The 19,444-nt window shown below is 34.3% G+C and overlaps 1 pseudogene; it reads right to left on the reverse strand.

Annotated features, from left to right (window-relative positions):
* The window catches only part of LOC134761093 (uncharacterized), a 76,945-nt pseudogene extending 60,167 nt beyond the window's left edge, over positions 1-16,778 (reverse strand).
* Positions 16,779-19,444: the final 2,666 nt, after the last annotated feature.

Genomic DNA, 19,444 nt, shown 5'->3' on the forward strand with positions numbered 1-19,444 from the left:
TCCAGTTGGCCAAGTGTCAAATTTAAGTACAAAATTTTTTTGCTAGTTTTCTGCTTTAATGATAAGTCTAATGCTGTCAGCGGGTGTTGAAGATCCCCCCCACCATTATTATATTGCTGTTTAATTTTTTGTATGTCTAGAAGTACTTGTTTTATGAATATTGTTGCTTCACTATTGGCTGTGCCAAATATAATTTTTCTCACTATCTCACTTTTCTTCTCTCACTCACTCTTAAAATGAGATAATGACAATGGTATGCCCTAATGATTCACTTTATTTTCCTCAAAGTCAGGACCTTTGGTTTATGGGAAATGGTCTACATAAAAAAAAAATGATCTGTTCTTAATACAAAATGTAACGTGGTGAATTAGCAAACAATTACCATAGTTAAATACTTCTTTTTAAAATGGGACTACATAAAATATAAATCAATTACTAGTTCATGATAATGAACAAATTGCAGTAATTATAAAAATTTCCTTTCCTAAACATTGAAAAAATGTATGCCCAAGTGACAACGCCGATTCTCGTCTCTTGCTCATTGTTCTCTGTGGCCCTGGCCTTGATCTCTGGAGAGTGCTTCTTGCCCATTACCTTCTCTGGAGACAATCAATTTGAACACTGGAGTTGTGCAGTGCTGTATCCCATTATTTTCTATAGGTGTATTTGGGGTTCAAAGTTTTTTTAAGGGTCAAACACTGGAGATAAACTACCTTTAAAAAGTAGAAGACTATCAGTTTGTTGAAATAAAATTCCAAATACTAATAAGTACAATCAAGGGTCTCACTTTGACACTTTGTTTATTTTTACCTAGTTGTTTTTTTTTTTTTTTCCGATAACAATGGACTTCTGGTTTTTGTTCTCTGTGTTCCTTGCATCATCCTTTCTCTTCACTGATGGAAGGAGTTTATTGAAATAGTACTTTAATCTCATTTTTACCATTTGGCTGGCTCCCACTGTACATCTAAGATTACAGAAGAAGCTTCTTAAAAAGGGGGCGAATATAGAACAGAGGTATTTTGTAGCAATATATCAAAAGTTGTCTGTATCACTTTTCATCAGTGAATGTTGGCTGAAACAATCACATGGCCACATGTGGAGGTAAAGATGACTAGGAAATATATTTTGTATATGGGGAGCCAAGATGGTACCAAGGTTTCTGTTCCTAAAAAAGGAAAGAATTGATATTGGGGAATAATTGGTCGTCTTGGACACAGAAGGGAGAGCATGTGTCTCGAAGCACAGTGCTTGCTTTATTAGTTACATGTAAATCAATTAAGTTATTCAAAATACAAATAATCTTTACTATGCTATTCACAAGATCTATATCTAAATCATGAGGGTAAAATATTAAGTAACAAACCATTTATATTAAAATTTTGATTCAGATATATTAATATTAGCAAATCAGTATTTAAGACAAAAAACAAAACAAAACAAAGCAAAACAAAAAAAACAGTATCTGGGAACCAATTGTGGATAGCCAGGCAGATCATGCACCAGACCTTATGGAACAATGGTTATTAAGGAAAAATCCTAGAAGAGCAGCAGTGGCAAGTATATGGGTTCCCTGTTGCCCACTCAGGATTAATATAGAGCAATCTAGTGATCTATAAATTAGATCCCAGAAAAGAAAATTTGACCATTGAGTGGTAGGGCTTTTAAGATATAGAATTAGAGAGCCACAAACACCTCCTTATATTGTTTGGCTGTGTCCTCAACCAAATCTCCTCTAGAATTACTGGTCTGATAATTCCCACATGTCATGGGAGGGACTCAGTGGGAGGTAATTGAATCATGGGGGCAGGTTTTTCCCATGTTGTTCTTGTGATAGTGAATAAGTCTCACAAGATCTGATGATTTTATAAAGGGTAATATCCCTATACACACTCTCTTGCCTGCCGCCAGGTAAGACATGCCTTTGCTCCTCCTCTGTCTTCCGCCATGATTGTGAGGCCTCCCTAGCCATGTGAATCTGTGAGTCCATTATACCTCTTTTTAAAAAATAAATGACTCAGTCTCGAGTATGTCCTTTTTAGCAGCATGAGACCAGACTAATACACATCCCTTGTTGAGATTAGGGCTGAAATAAATTAGCAATACAACATGTTGTAAATTTAGGTGCAGTTTTGTCTAGTCAGCTCATATTTGTTGTTGAGTAGCATCATTTTCTCCCAGGACTCAAACAGTAGGCTGAGTCCAAGAAGCCCAGTTGCAACTGCATGCCATGAGAAGTTAGTAAAAGAGTGTATTAACTTTTAATGAGGAGTTCCAAACCCTACTTTAGAATGATAAAAGATTCAGATTTTACTTTTATTGTTGATCTACATTGATTTTCATAATTGCTAGACAAATGTATGGAGACTTACAAAATTCCCACTATTTTCTGGAAAGTCAAAAATATACATGAGCAAAGTAGAAATAATCTTGAACATTACTAAAACTTTTATCTGAGTCTATGGTAAATAATATACCATTTATTTATTTATTTATTTATTTATTTATTCATTCATTTATTTATTGAGATGAAGTCTTGCTCTGTTGCCCAGGCTGGAGTGCAATGGCACAATCTCGGCTCACTGCAAGCTCCTCCTCCCGGGTCCAAGCAATTCTCCTGCCTCAGCCTCCCGAGGAGCTGGGATTACAGGCACCTGCCACCATGCCCAGCTAATTTTTATATTTTAGATACAGGGTTTCACCATCTTGGTCAGGCTGGTCTCGAACTCCTCACATTAGGAGATCCAACTGCCTCGGCCTCCCAAAGTGTTGGGATTACAGGCGTAAGCCACCGCACCTGGCCCGATAATATGTATCTTAAATTGTGGTTTATTTGAAAAATTATCAGAGAGACTAGCCTCAAATATATACATTAGAAAAAAATAGCAAAAATTAATGACCTTTACCTCTATCAAATGAAAATGCATGAAAGTCATCATAATAAACTTGAAGAGAAGGAAAGAGCGCAAGTATGAATAAAAATTAGTATATGAGAGAAAAATCAAACAATAAATGAAATCAACATGGTCCAAAAACTTTTGTAAATACTAATAAAATAGATAAACCTCTGAAGAGACTGACAAAAAAGAAAAATAGAGAAAGCCCGGATAATAAATTCGAGGACTGAAAACAGAAAATCACTACAGATTCATAAATATTAAAAAGATAATATGGAGATAAAATGAATATGAAAATTTATATTCACATAAAATGTTTCTTATCAAACTTACCAAATTATATCATATTAATAAAAATGCATCTCACATATAAATTACAGAAATAAGTGGCTTTACAAATGAATTCAGCCAAACATTCAAGGGAAAATACTAGCAATGTAATACAAATACTTAAATAAAATAATAAGAGAAGACTTCCTAGCAGATAAAAATATTTTGATACCAACAATATGGTAAGCCTGAGAAAATAAAATTATAGGCCATTTTTAGTCATCAGCAAAGGTGCAAAAATTCTAAACCAATACTTACCAAATCAATCCCAGAACTATATAAAGAAGAAGATACATTATTACCTAGTAGGGTATGTCCCAGGGTTCATGATTTGGTCAAATTAAAAAAAAAAAAAAATCAGTTGATACAAAGCAACACATATACGAATCAGAGGTGGAAAAGTACATATTTATTCAGATAGATACAAAAATAATAAGTCACAACATTTTCTTGATTAAAATGTCTCCAAGTTAAGTATTACTGTGGAGAAATGTGTTTAGCTAATAAAAATTTCCACAAAGACAAGTATTTTTATTAGTGGATTGAAAGCTTACCTTTTGACAAGAACAAGACACCAATGCCTGCTAATACAACTGCTATGTATCATATAGTAGTTCTAAGTGCACAGGATAAGAGGAAGAGTAATAAGCAATGTCAGGATCAACAGTATGAAAGAAAGCCTTTATTACTGGGCAATTTCACGTATATATAATTCATATACTATATATTTATATATTTCAAAATAAGCTACATATAAATTATTATAATAAGGGAGTTTGGCAAAGTTTCTAATTATTATTTTATTACTAATATGATTCCTTTTTATCTCTACATTCCAGGAACAAACAAGAAATAGCATAAAACTCCAAGATAAATAGTAATAAATCTAAAAAATAATGTAAGAAACTCTATAAAAAATTGTAAAAGTTTATTGAGAGACATTAAAGAAACTAAGTAAATGCTGTTATACTTTATATTTATAGTTATATTTACAGGTTGTAAAAATTGAATATAATACAAAAATCCAATATTTTGAATTTATCTTTCAGTGTAATTTAAATCAAAGTACCACAAAGGGGGCATGTGTGGGGGGTGGGGGGCAGTGAGAGAGAGAGAGAGAGATAAAATCTGATAAGAAGAACAAGTGAAGAATTACCAAAATCTGAAGATGACAAGAGAAAATAAAGAGAAGCTTGCTTTGCATAAATCAAGATACAGATCAATTGACAGAATATAAAAGAGGAAGTCTCACAAACATAGAGGTTATCTTAATGTATAAGTGAGATCGTTTCTCAGATCAGTGCGTTAAAGGTTTCATTTTCTGTCTGTTTTTTTAAATAAGAGTGCTGGGAAAATCAAACAGCTATGTAGAATAACATAAATAACTACTAACTCCCATTATGCAAAAAATATAGATAGGTTAAGAAATGTGAAAGAAACATTATTCAATCTTAGTATAAATGTCAACATTTTAATTTCAATGTAGGAAAGAATATATTAAACACAATGTTAAAAGCATAAAAGAGATTCACAAATTTGACATTTAAAAAAACTTCTGTTCATCAAATGACACCATAATGAGAATAAAATGTAAGCCCTAAAATATGATAAGTTCTTAAAAATAAATAGGAAAAAATAAAAATAGCACTCCACCATTAGCAAAATAATTTAGTAGGGATATCACATCACAAAGAAGAAATCCAAATTCCCACAAAAGATCTGGAAACTGTGTTTGTCCTAAGAGAAATGTACATTAAAACCACAGTATGATAGATTTACACTCCTTATATATTGGCCAAAAATATTTAATTCTGAAAATCCTAAGCATAGGCGTGGAGTAGGGGACAAACATGCACTTTGCCATGAATGTAATTGTCCAAGAACTTTGGGAAAATATTTAACATTGTCCAGTAAAATTAAAGTTACATAAACTTTAGGCCGGGTGCCGTGGCTCACGCCTATAATCCTACCACTTTGGGTGGCCAAGGCTGTGGATCACCTGAGGTCAGAAGTTCGAGAACAGCCTGGCTAACATGACAAAACCTCATTTCTACTAAAAATACAAAAATTAGCCAGGCGTGGTGGCGGGCACCTATAATCCCAGCTACTTGGGAGGCTGAGGCAGGAGAATCACTTGAACCCTGGGGACGGATATTGCAGTGAGCTGAGATCGTGCCACTGCACTCTAGACTGGGCAACAAGAGGGAAACTCCGTTCCCCCGCTAAAAAAAGATACATAAACTGGCTGGGCGCAGTGGCTCACGCCTGTAATCCCAGCACTTTGGGAGGCCGAGGCAGGTGGATCATCTGAGGTCAGGAGTTTGAAACCAGCCTGACCAACATGGAGAAACCCCGTCTCTACTAAAAGTACAAAATTAGTCGGGTGTGGTGGCCCACGCCTGTAATCCCAGAGAGGCTGAGACAGGAGAATAGCTTGAACCCGGGAGGCGGAGGTTGCCGTGAGCCGAGATGGCCCCATTTTATTCCAGCCTGGGTAACAAGAGTGAAACAAACACAAACAAACAAAAATTAACTCTAAAGATCAGTGATTTACTCTTAAGTTCACACATTTGAGAAATTCTTGCATATGTGTGTCAGGATTTAAGTACAAGCTTGTTCATAGACATACTGTTTTAATTGCCAAAATGGGACTTAAACTGTCAACAAATGGTAACATTGATAAATAGATTATGGTAGAGTATACAGAAATTAATGAATTAAATAAAATAGAGCTCTAGGCAACATGTATGAAACTCAAATAATATTTAATGAAAATATATGAAATATGATTACATTTATATGAGGGCTGAAAACCAAGAGTATGCACACATAGTTTATGAATGTACATTTAAAATTAAAAATATGGTTACTATTAAAATCAGCAGAATATTTCCTCTGGGAAATGTAGGGCTTTACATTTGGAAAAGATCATTTGTGGGACTTCTGTAGTAATGGTAATACTTTACTCTTTGAAATGAGTGGTGGATACATTGCTGCTTGCTTTTAATTATTCTGGAAACTCTACATATATTTTATGCACATACATCAAAATTTGTGAACAAATATAAATTTTATAAGTCTTAATTACAGATACTACAAGCCTCATGGGCACACAATACTCATTATTTGTGAGACAGATTATGATATGGTCTTTCATTATTTTGAGTAATAACTCTGGATGAGATCCATAGTGAAAACAAATCTATAATGACTCCTCTTTATGCTCCTTGTCTAATTAAACAATTTAAACAAAAGCAAAAGCAAAAAAATTATAGCATGGATTCTTGAGAAATAAATTAAAATGGTTTATAAAAAGAACTATGTTTGTATAAGAAGATGAGTTTATTTTGTAGTTGTTGAAATTGATATATACATTTTCTCTGAAAAGAAAGTTTTCCTATTTTATTGTTTAGTAAATGACTACTCCCAAATCAAAATGCTGATACCCAAGATTTAAAACTGGTTGTAGAATTTGTGTTTATTTGTGTGTGAGAAGTGTCAAGAGGGTCATTTGATAGTACTAAATTTTTATGTGGGTGACTTTTAAATACAGTTATTAAAATTTTGCCAGTTTGGCATATTCTATCTCATAACTCCATTTACTTCTTATGCTAAAGATGATCATTCACTAGCACTAGGTAGCCTCACCAAATGACTTAACTTTACGGTATAATGTAGAGGATTATTGTCTATAGTAGGAAGCTACTAATGTTAGAATAGTTTGATGTTGTAAGTTTTTTTAGTACAGTACTCTATACACCATCTAATTTTCCCATTTTGCTTTTCTCATCAAAAAGCTTAATCAATTGTCTTTATTATATTCTTATAAATACCCTCAGGAAAGGTGAGGAATCATGAAATAGAAAAAGGAGCCAGAGAGGAGGAAAGAGAAAAGGAAGAGAAATAAAGAGGAGGAGAAAATCAAAAATGGAAGAAAGGAAAGATGAAGGAAGACAGAGAAGGGGGGTCAGAGGGAATGAGGAAAGGAAAGAAGAAGAAAAGAAGAAAGGAAACAAAGGAGGAGGTGCAAATGGAGGTAAAAGAAGGATGGAGGAAAAGAAGGCAGTTGGGCAGGGAGGAAGACAAGAAGGAAAGAAGGAAAAGGAAATTGCATCAGTGTTGCTTGTTAATGCTTTATATTACAATGAAGAAAATATTACCTATAAGCTACTCAAAAATGAAAGTTGATTTGAAAAAAATCAAAGGGACATGGGTAATATATATCTGAAAAGTATATTTATAATAAATAGAAACACTCAATATACATTAGAATGACTTAAGTAGCACACATAGATGAGAGAAATATATAAAGATTCACAGCAGAAAATAATGATAAAAAGAAGTGGAAAAAAGCATTGGAAATTTTATTTGCTGGATTGTTGGTTTCCTGATACAAAACACTGCGAATAATGTTGTGGGACTGACGATGGGGATTCATCTTTAAAGCTCTTGTTGTAACTTTGTGTACATAAAAATGAATTTGATTATGGAACAAAGAATTTCATGACTAAATTAAGAGATAAGGCTCTTTTCTGTCAGAATATACTTGCATCATTACTTTAATCTTTTTTTATATTTTTGACAAAAACAAAGGTAATATATCAATGGTAGAAGTTTACATCTATAAACAGTGTAACAATTGGTAAGTTGTTTACTTGGCTATTGAAAATAATCTTTCAGAAGACAAATAAACAGCCAACAAATAAAACTGCTAATCTAGACAACAATGTGGCAAATAGAAAATTCTTGGAAGTAATCTAAGCACCAAGAAACATGAAAAAAAGCATCTAAGTTTGAAAGTCACAATAAATAAGGAACACTGAACATAAATGGTCAGTGCCTTAGGCTAGTAATCTAAAAATTGTCATTTCACACATTTTGTGTTGTCATTTTTATCATCAATTTAAATAACTGCTACTTAATGTGTCAACTTACAAAAACGAAGAGAGATTTAAAAGTGTAATAAGTACTTTAGGAAGTCATTTTATTTCTAATAATTTGATACTATATATTTAGTTGCTATTTATTTGATGACTATATGTATTTTATCTCATATAATATTTAGTTTTTGTCTGTTGAAAATTTTATTTTTTCAATTTCATTTTAGGTTCAGCAGTACATGAGCAGGTATGTCAGACAGGTAAATTTTATGTCATGGGGCTTGGTATACAGATTATTTCATCACACACAAAATAAGCATAGTACCTGATAGGTAGTTTTTAATCCACATTCTCCTCCCACCTTCTACCCTCAAGCAGGCCCCAGTGTCTCTTGTTCCTTTGCTTGTGTCCAAGTGTACTCAATGTTTACCTCCCATTTTATGCCTGAAGGCATGTGATATTTGTTTTTCTTTTCCTGCATTAGCTAGCTTAGGATGATAGACTCCAAATCCATCCATGTTGCTGCAGAGAATATGATCTTTTTCTTTTTATAGCTTCAAAGCATTCTGTGGTGTATATATCCCGTATCTTCTTCATCCAATCTGCGTTGATAGGCATTTAGATCAATTATACGTATTTTTATTGTGAATAGTGCCCTGATGGATGGATGTGTGCATGTGTCATTATGGTAGAATGATACATATATCTTTGGGTGTATACCCAATAATGGGATTGCTGGATTGAATGTTAATTATTTTTTTTTCAGTTCTTTGAGAAATCACCAAACTGTTCTACAAAATGAGTAAACTAATTTACATTGCCACCAGCAGTATATAAGCGTTTCCCTTTCTCCACAATCTTTCCAACATCTGTTATTTTCGACTCTTTGGTAATAGCCATTCCGACTGCTGTAAGATGGAATCTCATTGTGATTTTGATTTGCATTGGTCTGATGATGAGTGATTTGAGCATTTTTTCATATGCTTGTTGGACATGTATTTATCTTATTTTGAAAAGCATTTGTTCATGTCCTTTGCCCATGTTTTAGTGGGGCTACTTGTTTTTTCTTGTTAACTTCCTTAAGTTCCTTGTAGACTCTCGATATTAGACCTTTAACAGATACATAGTTTATAACTATTTTCTCCCATTCTGTAGGTTGTCTGTTTACTCCATTAATAGTTTATTTTGCTGTGCAGAAGTTTTTTTTTAAAAATTTAATTCAATCTCATTTGTCAGTTTTTCCACTGCAATTGCTTTTGGCATCTTCATCATGAAATCTTTGCCAGGTTCTATGTCCAGAATGGCATTTCCTAGATTATCTTCCATGATTTTTATAGTTTTGCATTTTTCATTTAAGCCTTTCATTCATATTGACTTGATTTTTATATACAGTTTAAAGAATGGATTCAGTTTCAATTTTCTGCATATTGCTAGCCATTTATCCAAGCACCAGTTATTGAACAGGGAGGCCTTTCCCTATCCCTTGTGTTCGTTGACTTTGTCAAAGATCAGATGGTTGTAAATGTGTGGCCTTATTTCTGGGCCCCCTGTTCTGTTCCACTGGTCTATGCATCTGCTTTTGTAGGAGTACCATGCTGTTTTGGTTACTCTGGCTTTTTCTTTAGGATTACTTTGTCTATTCAGGCTCTTTTTTGATTCCATACAAATTTTTAAATAGTTTATTCTAATTCTGTGAAGAATGCCATTTGTAATTTGATAGAAATAGCTTTGAATCTCTAAGTATGGCCATTTTAGCAATATTGATTCTTTCTATCCATGAGTATGGGATGATTTCCATTTGTTAGTGTGTCTCTGACTTCTTTCAGGAGTGTTTTCTAGTTCTCATTGTAGAGATCTTTCACTTCCCTGGTTCGCTGTATTCCTAGGTATTTTATTTTTCTTAGGTTATTGCAAATAGGATTGTGCTCTTGATTTGGCTCTCAGCTTGGATGTCATTGGTATATAGAAATGCCATTCATTTTTGAATGTTTTATTTTTCCCTGAAACTTTGCTAAAGATGTTTATCAGAATCAGTAATTTTGAGAGGGAGAATATGGAGTTTCCTAAGTATAGAATCATATAATCTGCAATAGAGATGGTTTGACTCTTTTTTTATTTGGGTGCCTTGTATTTCTTTTTCTTGCCTGATTGCTCTGGCTAGGAGTTCTAGCAATATGTTGCATAGGATTGATGAGAATTGGTACCCTTGTCTTATTCCAGTTCTCAAGGGGAATGCCTCCAGGTTTTGCCTGTACAGTATGATGTTGGCTGTGTGTCCATCATAGATGGTTCTTATTATGTTTAGGTATGTTAATTCAATACCTAGTTTGTTGAGAGTTGTTAACATGAAGAAATATTAAATTTTATCAAAAGCCTTTTCTGCATCTATTGAGACAATAATATGTTTTTGTTTTTAGTTCTATTTATATGATGAATTACTTCTACTGATTTGCATATGTTGAGTCAACCTTGCATCCCAGGAATAAAGCCTACTTGATCATGATGGAATAGCTTTTTGACGTGCTGCTAGATTAACTTTGTTAGTATTTTGTTCAGGATTTTTGCATCTATGCTCATCAAGGGCATTGAATAAGGTTTTCTTTTTGTTGTTGTTGTTGTGTCTTTATCAGATTTGTTATCAGAATGATGCTGGCCTCGTAGAATGAGTTAGGGAGAAGTCTTTCCTTCTCAATTATTTTTGGAATTGTTTCAGGAGGAATTGTACCAGCTCTTCTTTATTTATACTGTAGAATTTGGTGTGAATTTATCTTGTGCTGGGCTTTTTCTGCTTGGTAGGCTTTTTATTACTGATTATATTTTGGAACTCATCTTTGGTCTATTCAAGGATTCAGTTTCTTTATGGTTCAATCTTGAGAGGTTGTATGTTTCCAGAAATTTATTCATTTTTCCTAGGCATACTTACTGAGTCTTACTTCTTTATCCAACTTGCAAGTGTATGCCTTTTAATTGAGTCATTTAGCTCATTTACATTTAAGGTTAATACGGATACGTGTGAATTTGTTCTTGTCATCATGTTGTTAGTTGGTTACTATGCAGACTTGTTTGTGTCATTGCTTTATGATACAAATAGTGTATATCTGTATTTATTTTTTTTTTAATTGCTGGTAATAGTCATTCTTTTCTATACTTAGCACTTATTTAAGGACCTCATGTAAAGTATGTCTGTTAGTAATAAATTCCCTTAGAATTTGTTTGTCTAAAAAGAATCTTATTTCTCCATCACTTAGAAATTTAGTTTGGCTGAATATGAAATCCTTGGTTGGAATTTCTTTTCTTTCAGAATGCTGAATACAGGTCTCTGTCTCTTTTTGCTTGTAGAGTTTCTGCTGAAAAGTCCACTGTTAGACTGATAGGGCTCCCTTTATAAACGACCTGTTCTTTCTCTCTAGCTTCTTTAACATTTTTTCTTTCATTTATTTTTCTTTCAGCACTTTGAGATTATCAGCCCATTTTCTCCTTGCCCATGAATTTTCAGCTGAATAGTACACTGTTAGTAAGATGGAGACCCTTTACAGGTGACTAGATGCTTCTCTCGTTGTTTCTCATTGTTGTCTAAAATCAATGACAAAATTATCTCTTTGTCATTGACTTTAGACAATTTGATTACAATATGTAGTGTACAAGACCTTTTGGTATTATATCTGTCTGGAGATCCCTGGACCTCTTGTATCTGCATGTCTAAATTGCTTGCTAGACTTCAAAAGTTTTCATCTATTATTTCATTAGTTTTTTTTCAAGCACCTACATTTTATCTTCACCTTTGCAGGCCAATAATTCCTATATTTGATTGCTTTATGGTGTCCCATTTATCACAAAACCTTTGTTAATTCTTTTTACACTTTTTTTCTTTATTTTTATTTGACCGGGTTCTTCAAAATACTGTCCTCAGGTTCTGAAATTCTTCCTTCTGTTTTGTATAGTCTGTTGTCGAAGCTTTGAAGTGTACTTTGTGTTTCATTCAAGGAATTCTTTATTATAGAACATCTGTTTGATTTTTTATGATATCTATCTATTTGGAAAGTTTCTTATTAATATCTTGAATTGTTTTTACTTCCTGCATTTTTGTTTCAGAATTCTCTTGCATTGCACTGAACTGTAGTACATAACTTTGAATTCTTTTTCTGGGGTTTTGGGGATTTTCTTTTGTTGGAATCTAGATGTACCACACCTACTGAAGGACACATCGGTTGCCTTCAAGTTTTGGTAATTATAAATAAAGCTGTTATAAACAATCACATGCAGGTTTGTGTAGACATAAGTTTTCAACTTCTTTGGGTAGGGATCAAAGAGTATGACATCTGTGTCATATGATAAGAGTATGTTTAGTATTGTAGAAAATTGCCAAACTGTCATCTGAGATCACTGTACTATTTTACATTCATACTAGCAATGAATGAGAGTTCCAGATGCTCCACATGATCACAAGCTTTTTTCCTGGCATAATCAGGGATGTGGGCTCAAAATTTGCCCTTGCAAACTTACATAACATGGTAGAAGAATAACCTGATTAGAATCCTCAGAACTCTTCCAGGATTTAATATCTTCAACAGTTAGTAATAGCCAGTTTTCATGGAGTTTTATAATAAGTCAACTTGCAAGGTATCAATCTAGGACAAGTTAATATTTATATCACCATATCATATAAGGTCATTGTGAAAATTAAAAAGGTTATATGAAGAATGCTGAAATAAAAGTGCTTAAAATAGTTCCTGGTGAATACTAAGTGTATGTAAGTTCTAGCTAGTTGTAGCAGTAATATTAGTACTTGTAGCAGGAGCAGCAGTAGTAATTCCTAGCACCCTGGGCTATGCAAAAGTCCTGTGTCTTTTGCAACTATAAAAAAAATGATCTTGGCCGGGCACGGTGGTTCACGCCTATAATCCCAGCACTTTGTGAGGCTGGGGCAAGTGGAGTTCAAGACCAGCCTCCCCAACATGGAGAAACCCCGTCTCTACTCAAAAAAATACAAAATTAGCCGGGCCTGGTGGCTCATGCCTATTGTAATCCCAGCCACTTGGGAGGCTGAGGCAGGAGAATCGATTGAACCCAGGAGGCGGAGGTTGCGGTGAGCCGAGATCACGCCATTGCACTCCAGCCTAGACAACAAGAGGGAAACTCCATCTCAAAAAAAGAAAAAAAAAGGATCTTCTGCTTAGTGGTCCACCTCAGAGATACCTGTGCGTCCCAACCTTCCTGCTTGTTTCAGATCAGCAGCTTTGATTGTCCATGACATGTTTGGAGAACGGGAGCATTCGCTGGGGCTCACTTTCTATTTTGAAGAGTTTTGCTTTTTTTTTTTTTTTTTTTTTCCCTGAAGTCTTAGTATCTTCATGTGGTGCTCCTGTGAAAAGATTATTTGTCCCCTAAAAACCTGGTCATTCTCGGGAGGCTGAGGCAGGAGAATGGCGTGAACCCGGGAGGCGGAGCTTGCAGTGAGCTGACATCGGGACACTGCATTCCAGCCTGGGCGACACAGCGAGACTCCGTCTCAAAGAAAAAAAAAAAAAAAAAAAAGGTAGACGTATTTGGCCTACATCACATGACTCAAAAGTTATGATCTAGGAATCACTCTATCTGACATCAGAAACCAAGAAGAACTATTTTGTAAATATAAGTGTTACTTTCTTTATTGCGTTTCCAGGGAATGCTGTGACTTCCAGGGGCTATCCCAACTCACAAGTTGACTGCTGCAACCTTGGCGTTTTGCTTCTTTTCTTCTGTTCTTTCCTTTACTAAGGGCATACATACCAACTTGCAGACTTCTGAAGAGATGCTTAAAGTCCTTTTACATTAAATCAATGCACAAGATGTACCTGGAAAATTAGCCTCTCATAAATTGGTCATAATGTAATAAGCCCAAATCATGCAGGACGTTAAATACTATAAACTAATTTTTATCACCTAAATAAAGTATTGGTAAATATATATTATATTTGAAAAATGTGTACTTTCCTATTTTGGTAAATAGGAATGATGTGAAAATTAATTTATTCTTATTTTTAGATGCTATGTTCTAATTCCTCATTGGGTTTAACTCCTATCAATTGTCCCCATTAAACACCTTTATATCTTATTTTTATTTCATGTGAAATATTCACATATGTTCACGTATACTTACTGCAATTATTTCAGAATGCTTTTTAATATCTTAGCACCCCTTATAAAATTGTCTTTGTTTTGCTTATGTTATTTTTATCATCTGGAAAATTTTCTTATTTCCCATTTAACCCATTTGTTTTTCCTTTTAAGAAATTTCAAACATGTATAAAAGTTAAAACATGAGTATAATGATCACACATTTCCCTATCATTTATCTTCATTTTATAAACATACAGCCATTTATCATGCATAATATTTATGTGTGTATCTCTAAAGGAGAAGACTTCTTTTAAAATATATTTAGAATGCTGTGATACTATTATGCATAATTTTAGTAATTAAGTTTATATGATTATTTCATTTTATCAATACCTTTTCATTTATTTTGAAATATTGAGTCAAAATTTTAACATTTATAGTCGCATCAGCCTGGCATGTTTCCATTGCTGGTATTTATGTGAAATTATTTACCTGAAATTCTAAGCTGGAGAGATGTGTCGGGACAGTTCTTCTGCCTTAGTAGTTCTAGGTCTTGCTCTTCTCTTACTTTCATAAGCAATGTAAAAAATATGGTCTTATTCTTGTGAGAATTTCCTCTTCATCCCCTTTTCTTCCTTTAGCTGTCTATTCTCTTTTCCTTTCCTCTATTTTCCTTGTGGTGCTCAATCTGGTCTTAGCCCTCAATAGTCTTTCCTCACTGTGAGGTTTTGTCCTGGTTAGAAATTCTCATTTCTTAAAGAACTTACAGGACCCCAGCTTTCTCCAGCCTTTTCAGTATTTGCCATGAGTCTCACAAATGTGAGTGCTGTAGTTCTTCTATTCTTTACATGCTGTTGACCCACTGTTTTCCCCTACACAATTTCCAAAATGCACTTGTTGCTTATTTACTGGTGTTCCTGTTTTCAAATTGATCAGATGCCCTTTGCTTCCGTCCACTTTTCTCAAACAGATTCTGATACCTTGTGAGACCGCAAAGCAGTGTTTTCTCTCTATCCACTTATATTTGTGGGTTCTTGGATATATATTTTCAGCTGGTAATTGGATAATTTTTGTTTTATTGGCTTATATGCCCTGACATCATTCTTCACCAATTTCTTATTTCCCACTTACACTTGAATGACAGTTTAGCTGAGCAAAAAATTTAGACTGTTAGATTTTGTTTGGTTTGTTTGGTCTAAGGATTCTAAAGATACCTGTTACCTGGTGTCTGTTGTTGTTAGTGAAAATATGTTAACTCTGTTTTCATAATTTTATTTTCTTAATATTTAATAAATGAGATACAAAAAGAACACACAAAACTATTAGCCATTTTTATAGCATGCTTAGAGTTTCATTTAAAAATTAACTATATTATTTCTTTATTTAACATTTTCACATAATGTAATGTTTTTATTGTTTAAAGAAATCATTTATGTTTTCTTCTGGACATACCATTTTGGGAATAAATTTTTTATATACTTGGAAGAAGTGAATTATGAGTTCCAAAATGCTAGAACTTAGAAGTCAGGAGATAAATTTTTGTCTTTGCTATTAATTAAGTAGATAATTTTGGAATTTACACTTAATTATTATTTGTTAGTATACTATGTCTTTGATGGGGCTAATAGTGTATTATCCCTACTTTGGAGGAGGCTTCAAAAGACAATATTACCTTTTAAATATGTAAAGAGAAAAAATAGCTCTATCAATTAGAACATTATTTGAACATTCGAATTTTTTAAATGATATAAAAGGATGAAAATGTCATAATATTTACCTGAAAATAAATAAATATCATAGTGTAATTATATGCATATGTAGGCATATAAAATCTGAAATACAGCTTTTTCAATGTTAGATACATTTGAGGAGAAAAAATGATACAATGTTTTGATTGCACATTATTCAACATCAGTATAACTTCAAATATTTCTTGTATATTCCTATAAAAATAACATAAGTAATTCTACAAGTTAAAAAATATTACATAGGATAAAATATAGAAAGTATATAATATTATTTACCATAGTAAAGCAGAAGTAAGCATAGAACTAGGAGAATACTCACTCATGAATGGGAGTTAAACAATGGGAACATATGGGCACAGGGAGGGGAACATCACACACTAGGGCCTGTTGGTGGGTGGGGAGCAAGGGGAGGGATAGCATTAGGAGAAATACCTAACATAGATGTAGATGACGGGTTGATGGATGCAGCAAGGCACCATGGCACAAGTATACCTATGTATACTCACCTGCTCACTAAAGAGCCCTTGGGCTTTTAAAAATAAACAGTGGTAGCCAGGCAGTACTTAACTGTGGGTCTTGGGTGAGGCTCAGAGCCATGCTGGATTTAGGTGTGACCCAACACATTCCCAGCTGCGGTGACTAAGTGGAGAGACCCCTTATGCTTGAGGAAAGAAGAGGGAAGAATAAAGGGGACTCTGTCTTGCAGCTTGGGCATGAGCTTGCCCACAGTGCGACAGAGCAGGAAGCACGTTCCTGGCATCTGTGATTGTGGGCTTTGACTCCTGGATGACATTTCTGTACATGCTCTGGGCCGGAGGGGAGCCCATTACGCTGAGAAGAGAGAATCAGGACTGGCAGTATTCATCACAAAGTGACAGAAGAGCACTTAGGCCTTGGGGGAACATTAGTAGTAGCAAGGCAGTAGTCACTGTGGGCCTGAGGCAGTAGGGGCCGCAGAGAGCAATGTGTCTGCTTGAGGAAATGGGAGGGATTAGTAGAAAGGACTTTGCCTTGTGGCTGGGGTGCCAGCTCAGCCACAATAGAATAGAGCACCAGGTAGATTCCTAAACATTCCAACTCTAGGCCCTGGTTCCCAGATGGCATCTCTGGTCCTTCCTGACACCAGAGGGACCTTGCCACCCTGAACAGAAGAACAAAAGCCTGGCTGGATTTGCAACCTGATTATAGAGCCCTTGGGCATTGAATGAACATAGGCGGTAGTCAGTCAGTGGTCACTATGGGCCTTTGGTGAGATCCAGTGCTGTGCTGGCTTTGGGTCCAACTCAGCACAGTCCCAGTGATGCTGGCCACAGGAAATTGGTGTAGTGTCCCCCCTTCCCCAGCTCCAGGCAGCTCAAAACAAAGAAATAACTCCATTTCTTTAGGGGAAAGTAAGGGAAGAAAACAAGGGTCTCTGACTGCTAATTAAGAAAATTCTTCCAGATCTTACACAAGACCACCAAGGAAATATCTCTATGAGTCTACAAGAATTACAGCATTACTGGGCTTGGGTCCCCCTATCACAGATATGGCTGCAGTGACCAAAGACTTAGATCATAGAACTGAGGTCCCTTTGAATACCCAAGAAGGATGGGTACAAACATGCCCAGACTGTGAAGACTACAATAAATACCTAACTCTTTAAAGTCCCGACACCTATAAACATACACAGTCATTAAGATCATCCAGGAAAACATGACATCACCAAACAAATTTAAAAAGGTGCCAGAGACAAATCCTAGAGATACAGAGATATTTGACCTTTTGGACAGCGAAATCAAAGTAGCTGTTTTGAGGAGACTCAACAAAATCCAGGATAACGCAGACAAGAAATTCAGTCTTACCAGATAAGTGTAACGAAGAGTTGAAATGTTTTAAAATATCAAGCAGACATTCTAGAGCTGAAATATACAATTGATATACTGAAGAATGCCTCAGAGTTTCTCAGTAGCAAAATCAAGCAGAATAAAGAATTAGTGAGATTGAAAATAGGCTACCTAAAAATATACAGTCAGAGGAGACAAAAGAAAATAATAAAAAAGTCTGAAGCATGCCTACAAGATCTGGAAAATAGCCTTGAAAGGGCAAATCTAAGAGATCCTGACTTTAAAGAGGAAGCAGAGAGAGAGATAGGGTAGAAAATTTATTCAAAGGGTAATAACAAAGAGCCTCCCAAACCTAGAGAAACATCAATATTTATGTATGTGAAGGTTATAGAACATTAAGCAGATTTAATTCAAATAAGACCACATCAAGACACAAAATAATCACAATCCCAAAGGTCAAGGACAAGGAAAGGATCCCAAAAGCAGCAAGATAAAAAGAAACAAATGACATAAAATGGAGCTCCAATACATCTAAAAGCAGATTTCTCAGTGGAAACCTTATAGGTCAGAAGATAGTGATATGAAATATTTATAATGATGAAGGAAAAAAAATTTCATTCTGGAAAGTGTGTTCAATGAAAACATCCTTCAAACATGAAAGTTAAAAAGGGCAGGGGTAGCTATAATTATATCAGACAAAACTATAAAGTGAGACAAAAAGTTTATTTTATGCTTTAAAAAGTGGTCAATTCAGCAAGAGGATATAACAATTGTAAATATACATGCACCCAATACTGGAACATCCATATATAAGAAGAAAATACTGTTAGAGCTAAAGAGAGAGATAGAACCCAGTACAATAATAACCAGAGACTTCAACACTCCACTTTCAGCTTTGGACAAATCATTCAGACAGAAAATCAATGAATAAACATCAGACTTCATCTGCACTCTAGACCAAATGGACTTAATAGATATTTACAGAATAGTTCATCTAACAGCTGCAGAATGCACATTCTTCTTAGCACATCAATCATTCACAAAGATAAACCAAATGCTAGGCCACAAAACAGGACTTAAAAAATTAAAAAAAAAAAGTATCAAGTATTTTCTCTGACCACAAAGGAAAAAAAAATGTATAAATAAATAAGAAGATGAATTTTGGAAAGTATACAAACACATAGAAATTAAACAATATGCTCCAGAATGACCACTGGGTCAATGAAGAAATAAGAGAATTTAAAAATTTCATGAAACAAATGAAAATGGAAAGACAATATAACAAAACGTATGGGACACAGCTAAAGCAGTACTAACAGGAAAGTTTATAGCAATAAGAACTTACATCAAAGAAGTAGAAAAGCTTCTAATAAACAAACTAATGATACATGTGAAAGAACTAAAAAAGCAAAAGAAACCAAACTCAAAATTAGTTGAAGAAAATAAATAATAAAAATAAGAGAATAAATAAATAAAATTGATACAAAAAAGTAATACAAAAGATCAACAAAATGAAGAGTTGGTTTTTTGAAAAGATAAAACCAACTAATCTTTATAGCCCAGCTAAGAAAAATAGAGAGAAGATCCAAATAAATAAAATCAAATATGATAAAGGGGACATTACAATCAATACTGTGGAAATTTAAAGCAATGTTAGAGGTTACCAT

Source organism: Pongo abelii, chromosome 2, assembly GCF_028885655.2.
Source record: "Pongo abelii isolate AG06213 chromosome 2, NHGRI_mPonAbe1-v2.0_pri, whole genome shotgun sequence".
NCBI lineage: Eukaryota > Metazoa > Chordata > Mammalia > Primates > Hominidae > Pongo > Pongo abelii.